The sequence below is a fragment of the Vulpes vulpes genome, unplaced genomic scaffold (genome assembly GCF_048418805.1).
Source record: "Vulpes vulpes isolate BD-2025 unplaced genomic scaffold, VulVul3 Bu000000642, whole genome shotgun sequence".
Classification (NCBI taxonomy): domain Eukaryota; kingdom Metazoa; phylum Chordata; class Mammalia; order Carnivora; family Canidae; genus Vulpes; species Vulpes vulpes.
The window spans coordinates 248,063-255,493 of NW_027325668.1; the positions used below are offsets into that span (position 1 = coordinate 248,063).

A 7,431-nucleotide genomic window follows, 5' to 3' on the forward strand; every position below is an offset into this window, starting at 1 on the left:
TCCCGGTGCATGGAGCCTGCTTCTCCCTCTGCCTGTGTCTCTGCCTCTCTCTCTCACTGTGTGCCTATCATAAATAAATAAAAAAAAATTTAAAAAAAAAAAAAAAAAAAAAAAAAAAAAGAAAAAAACTGTCTCAAACAATGTTAAAATGATAGAATAGATCACAACTCTGTATGTACAAAATTATTTCAATAGTGCTTGCTTCTCATATGTCTGGGTGGCTCAGTCAGGTGTCAAACTCTTGGTTTCAGCTCAGGTCATGATCTCAGGGTCATAAGATTAAGCCCCACGTTGGGCTCTGTGCTCAGAGAGAGATTCTCTCTCCCTCTCCCTCCTTGTCAGCCCCTCCCCTCGTTCATGCTCTCTCTCTCTCTCTCTCAAATAAATAAATAAAATCTTTAATAGTGCTCACTTTAGCAACACATAGTAAAATTGGAACAATACAAAGGAGATTAGCATAAACTCTGTGCAAGAATGACGCCCAAATTCATGAAGCATTCCAATTAAAAAAAAAAAGAAAAGAAAATTATTTCAACAAACATAAGAATAAATAGGAAAAACTGCATCAAAATGTAGTATTGGATATCTGATTATTTTCTCCTACTTCTCTTCATAAGTTTTTTGTCTTTTGCAACTTTTATATGTATATATCTTTGAATTAGAAAAGAATTAAAATTTAACAATTGTTTCATAATAAAAAACTGAAAAACATTTATATCTTTATTGAAATGAATAATTAGATATTTTCCTTTTTTTTTCTTTTGAGACAGAGAGAGAACATAACACACAAGGAGAGAAGGGACAGAGTGTGGGAGAGAGAAAATCTTAAGCATACTCCACGCCTAGTGTGGAGCCCAAAGCAGGGCTCTATCTCAGGATCCTGAGGTCATAACCTGAGCTGAAATCATGAGTCAGAAAATTAACCAGCTGAGCCACCCAGCTGCCCCTAATTAGCTATTTCTCTAAATTATAATTTTACATTGAGAAGTTTGGGAGGGAGGCAGAGTTTCTGAAAAGTTATTCTGATTCTCTGTGGGACCTTGTCTTTATAAGCACAGTTAACATGTTCTAGAACAAAAAGAATGTATGTCAAAATATTGTGCCAAGGACAAGTAGTAAAAGTTAAGAACAGAAAAGTAGAATTAAGAGATATTCTAAGAGTTATACTTTCAATAATGAATACCTCAGTGTTCTCTTTTGTAAGATTAGAGATTTTGACTGATTAACCTCTGTGTTCTTTCAGTACCAACAGATTATGCTTTTATAATTTTCTCTCCAAAAATAATAATTTGCATCCAGATTTACCTTTGCACAAATATATCTCCCTTTATTGCTGGGGAGGATGTAAAATTTATATATATATGCATATATATTATATATATAAAGTATATATATATAAAATGATGATCTAATGAACTAATGGATGGATAATATATATATATATACAGGATATATATCCTAATGGATTATATATATATATATATATATATATATATATATTCTCAGGACCATAACCTATTGCCCTGCCATCCACAGTTTGCTTGCAGATTTCTTGTTCTCAGCTTTCACAGGTTCTCAGTTTTATGGAAAGTGGAATTATTCTTTACAAATCACTTGTTTAGGCTTTGAAAACTTATCCTCTTGACTTCAAACCACATAATCTTATTCTTGCTGTTTTATTTTGTTTTGTTTTCTCTTAGACACTGGAGCATGTTTCCCTCCTTGTTTAAATTGCTTTGCATTAGGGTCATTAATTGGTGAATGTTGAGGGCTCAACATATGCTTCCCATAAAGTTGCCAGCTTCCTCCGGTGTTATATGACAGCCTTCTTGAAAGTTGAAGGACAAGGTGCTTGCATTTCATCTAAAAAAAAGACATAATTTGAACTAATGTAAATTTATAGTAGCCGAGATTACATTATAATAGAGAAGTCTGCAATGGTGGATGTAGGAAGAGTCATAAAGGACAAGTTGCAAGGGTGAAATATATTAATGTCGGTAACAGGATGTGAGAGCACACCATGTATACATCTGGGAAGCTTCAGAAGCCAGGGAGGGAAACCATCAGGAAACAGAGGCTGGTTAAATATCACATTGGTCTCAATAGGCAAATCAGATTAAAAACAATCTTGAAGTTTTGAGTAAAGTAAATAAAATCACACTCTGTAAAGCAAGAAGTGATTTTGTAACTGAGAGAAGCTTCCTGTAACTGCAAGTTTTATGTGAGGTCCCTCAATACTCTTTAGACAATTTTTTTTTCTGGACTTTTTATCAAGGTCTTTTCGGTTTTTGTTTTGTTTTGTTGTGTTTGTTTTGTTTTTTGTTGTTGTTGCTGTTGTTTTAGTAAGCACATGAACCCCAAAGATAGGATTCACAGGGAAGGTTGCAAACAGAAGCGAGGTTTTTTTGTTTTGTTTTGTTTTTTGGGGGTTTATTTATTTATTTATTTATTTATTCATGAGAGCCTCAGAGAGGGGGCAGAGATATACACAGAGAGAGAAGCAGGCTTCATGTAGGGATCTCAATGTGGGACTTGATTCTAGGACCCCAGGGTCACACCCTGGGGCTAAGGCAGACTTTCAACCGCTGAGCCATCCAGGCATCCCAGAAGAGAGGTTTAAAATAAAAGTTACATATACTTAAAAATGAAGTGCCTTTACCTCCTTTCCTTGTTTCTATTAAAACAAAATTTTTCAATGAAAGAATGAAAGCTTGGAAGAGAAAGAAAATAGAACTGCATATGGGCAGGAAGAGATAAATCAAAGATGAAAAGTTAAAGAAGACATCAGGATAAAGAGATGGATATTCCATAGTAAAAGAAATCTGAGGGCTCATCTGGGAAATAATAAAGGGTCCCTGACTACACATAATAATGTTGCTGATTTTTTTCTACTAAATCCAAGAGAGTAGTAGCATAAATATCTATAAAAATAATTTCCATTGCCTAGCTTGTTCAAAAACTTTCATTTCCAAAGAAAAAGAAACAATTTATAGAGTTTGAATATAAGACATAATGAGCTTTTGCAATATATATTTATGTTTTTGTGTTGATGAAGATGATGAAGATATAGTCTTGCAACCCTGTATTAACATACACTACACATATAGGAAGAGTTAAGAACTACACTTTCTGATGGCATCATACAGGATGTTTGTTCAATGTAACAGTTATACTTGAGTAAATTTCAAAGCAAATTAATGATATCACATTTTTAAGCATCATGCAGGAACAATGGTCATTAATAATAAACAATCAAGTGCAAATACAAAATTAACAAATATTCTCCAATGAGGTCAGAAGAACCCACTATTGCATTTGGAAATTAAAATATAATGGGCTTGCCAGTCATAAAGTTCTAGGTTTGGTGAGGAGAGAAAAGTTCTCTTACTAATGAGCTATATGATTTCACAATGGAATATCAGGCAGTAGCTTGGATATGTGGCTAGGTATAGATAAATAGAATTTCCACATTTTTCTTGAGTAACTTGTAAAACTTTCAAAATAGTTGATATTGGCTTTTAGGTGAAAGGCCATTTTATTGATAGATGGTCTGATAATACTGGCAATTAAAATATTTGGGAACTACATAAAAATCCTTTACAAACATCTTTTGGCAACACAAACTACCTTACATATAGCTCTCAAAAATGAAAATGTTCCAATCCAAGGAGAAGATAATTTAAAAAGTCTGGAATACTGAGAAAATGTAAGTTATTGTAACTTTCTTTGTTTTAAAAGATTTTATTTATTTATTCATGAGGACACAGAGAGAGAGGCAGAGACACAGGCAGAGGGAGAAGCAGGCTCCATGCAGGGAGCCCAATGTGGGACTCGATCCCAGGCCTCCAGGATCATGCCCTGAGCTGATGGCAGACTCTCAACCTCTGAGCCACCCAGGAGTCCCAATAAATTACTGTAATTTTCCATCTCAAGTTCCTACTAAGAGATTTATGTAATATAAAGCTTTTTTGGTTCTTTCTTTAATTATAACAATTGCATATCAGTCACATCATTTTATTTGTGATTTGGCAATACGTGCTACTTTTATTTGCCATGTTATGGCTTTACAAATTTCTTGCAAAATTTTATCTCATTTACTAGAGAAAATGAATCATGGTGTGGAGTAAAGATACCCAATTCATTTGTTAATGAATGAATGAATGGTGAATACATTCATTTTAAAAAATCAAGGAAGAAAAGAAAAGAGGAAGAAAGAAACAGAGAAATGGAGGAAGAAAGAAAGGGATGGGGAAAGGAAGTAAGGAAGGGAGGAAGAGAAAAGAAGAGTTGGCAAACAGAAAGAACAATAAAGAGCAAAGACTGAAGATTCCTGAAGAAGAATTTCTCCTTAAGACTGCAACATTACCTAAATTTCCAGCTTGTTGGCCTGCCCAGATTTTGGATTGTCAGAACCCATATCACATAAGTCAGTTCCTTAAAACAAATCTTTGTCTCTGCATGTGTAAGTGATAATAGATGATAGATAGATATAAAGGTAAGAAAAAAGAAGAGATAACAAATAGATATATAGATATGAATAAATAGAAATAAAAAGAAAGAAGAAAGATGATAGATCAATTGATTGATCTCCCATTGATTCTATTATTCTTGAGATCTTGACAATACATATTTTATATTTAAAATAATAATTTAATAGTTTCCATTGAACTGCATATTATAAACTCAAAACTCTTAGAGGAGTCTTAAACCAATCAAGGTTGTTCTGATAACATTGGCCTTTTAATCCTGTTTTAGTGGGTTATACAGACGAACTCCCACCACCAAAATGTTTATTTCTAGGGATCTTCAGGTACCATAAAACTATAAGGATTGTGTGGGTAGAAAGAATGATCAAGTTAATCAGCTATAAGTAAGAAAAAATCAGAAAAACATAGGAGAATATAGAAGAATATCTTTTTATTATAAGTAATCAAATTAGTTTCCTCATTTGTAGCTAACAATCTCAGAGATCTTTGTAAAGAAGGATCTGTTTTAAAATAAGAACTATGGACAAGGTTAGCACCCTTTCAAAATGATCTTGTCTAAGAAAGAAATTTCTTTTATTAGTGTAATTATACCTAGCGAAAAAAGTCTTCTTAATTCCTTAATATTACATCATTGTAATCCTACAAGAGCCTTATAAGTCCTAAAATCTCTCATGAATTTTCCACACCAGTAATTTTTAATATTGGCAATGGCATGTTCCTCATCATAAATTCCCCTGTAGATTAGCTAAAATATTAGAAAATTATTCTTGTTGTAAGGTAATGTTAAAATATGTTTATATCAGAAACAATATAATGGTAATTTGCACATTAAGTGAAAAGTTTGTGTATAGGCATTTAAGTTTCCTGGAAGTCTCATCCTGAAGATCACTGAACTCTTCTATAACCACTAAATGAGCAATGTTCAAATATTTATAGCTATAATCCTAACTTCAGTACCCCAAACAATAGAAAACTAGACTAATCTAAACTCACAGGACTGCCACTGTCTAGTATGGGAAGGATTTTGAATTGGAAGAATGAAAACTTTTGAATCAACTCTATGATTTTGAGTTACCGTCCCAAACTAGCTTTTTCAGCAATGAACATGAAGAGGGCATCTGTGGTTTGAATATTTCCCCCAGGTAATCTGTGATCCAATATATTTGTGAACCGCTAGACTTGAAGCAGAAAGAGTACTCAGAAATATTGCAATAGTCTAAATGAAAAGTGCGAGGCTGAAATAAGTCCTATGGCAACAGGAATATACAAAAATTAGACATGATGGACAATAAAGCTAAGAGAGTGAGGGATACAAGATAGTAAATAATTAAATTTGGAGACAGAGAAATGGGAGGCATCTGGATGATTGTAGAAAGATTAACAAAAATAGGGAAAACAGAAGGTGGAGAAAGTAAACATGGAAAGGTAGTATATTCAGCTTTTATTGCTCATCAAGGAATCTGTGAATGATTAGAGTAAGCTGTATATTAAAGCAGCCAGAAAGATAGGTTAGGAATGCAGAAGAGAGATCTAAACCTGAAATACAGATGAGGGTTACCATTCTAAAGGTAGTGGAAGGAGGAGGAGGAGGAGGAGGAAGAAGTAGCAATAAAGGGAACTTGTAGAAAATATGTAGTCTTGTTTTCAATGGGTATGTTTATTTTTATATAAATATTATTATAATAAATTTATTAGTATGCAATCTGGTCTTTTTCCACTCAGCAAAAGGTTTTGGAGATTGTTCCATGTTGGTACATATATACTGACTTCAACATGAGTAAATATTTAAATGATAATGAAATTTCCAGAAGGATATACAACAAACTGAAAATGATGATTACCTCTAGGTAAGGGAGGTGATTAAGATTACGCATTGCGGTCAAAGAGACATTTAAATATTCTTGTAAATTTTATTTATTTAATATGGAGACTGAATTTGTGTATTGCCAATAAAATCAAGAATTCAGTTTTTTTTTTAAGTGAGGTTAGACTATTTCATTCAGATTTGTCATTCTCTGCTTGCATAATTCGTTGAATTCTCATGATGCTTTGGAAAATTAAATTATGTGCTGAAGTCTCTTGGAAGTCCAAGAAAATGCCAATGTTTTGTCCTAAAATAGCAATTTAATAAGATACATTTATTTCTACTGAATTGGTACTGAAACTGCTAGTGCATATGTATCAAAACCTTAAGTAAGTAATGCAGCTGCAAATGTCTACATTTGTAGATCATCTATCATCTTTATCAGGATATTTCTATCAGTCATTCTGACAAAAACAGCGTGCATTTTTAAAATAGCAAATCATTTAAAATATGTGAAAGTGCTTTCTCGAAATTCACTATCAGAGTACTTGTGAATTCTCTCAACAAAGTGAAAAAAATGAAACGATTATGATACATTTTCCTCCTTTTATCTTGAAGATTGACTCGTTTGTTCTCTACATTTTCCTTTTGGTAATATCCAGACAAACTCCCTCCAACATGTCAGAAGCCCTTTTCTCTCCTTTGTCCATATAACACTTGCAGAGAATTAACTCATTCCCATGACATTAACTTCTTTCCATTAAATGAATGCCACTCAGGTGTGATATCTCAAGTACAAGTGCAGCTGTCATCTCTCTCTCATACTTGACACATTGTAACCTCCCATAAACACCCCAAACACATTTCTTTATCTTTCCTTCCTCCCCCATCTTGCAAATCAGGGTCACTTCCAAAAGGACTTTCTCTTTGGCATCCTTATTTATTGATAGTTCCCCAAGGTCATTAAAGGTAGGAATGTTGAAGCAGAAGCTCCAAATTCAAATATCTGCCATAGCTAGACAGGAAACAGGAAGAAGACTGGATTCAGGCAACATAGAGTGATATTGACCAGTTATTTAAGGGTACACAGCCCAGTAGAGGCAGGAGCCTCTTCTTAAACTAGCATAGCCTATTGCCAAC

The 7,431-nt window shown here is 33.5% G+C and overlaps 1 non-coding gene across 1 annotated transcript; it reads left to right on the top strand.

Moving 5' to 3' along the window:
- The first annotated feature begins 404 nt into the window (after window positions 1–404).
- Window positions 405–509, top strand: LOC140596435 (U6 spliceosomal RNA). The gene has a single exon (XR_011998409.1). It is a non-coding gene; the product is annotated as a U6 spliceosomal RNA (small nuclear RNA).
- Window positions 510–7,431: the final 6,922 nt, after the last annotated feature.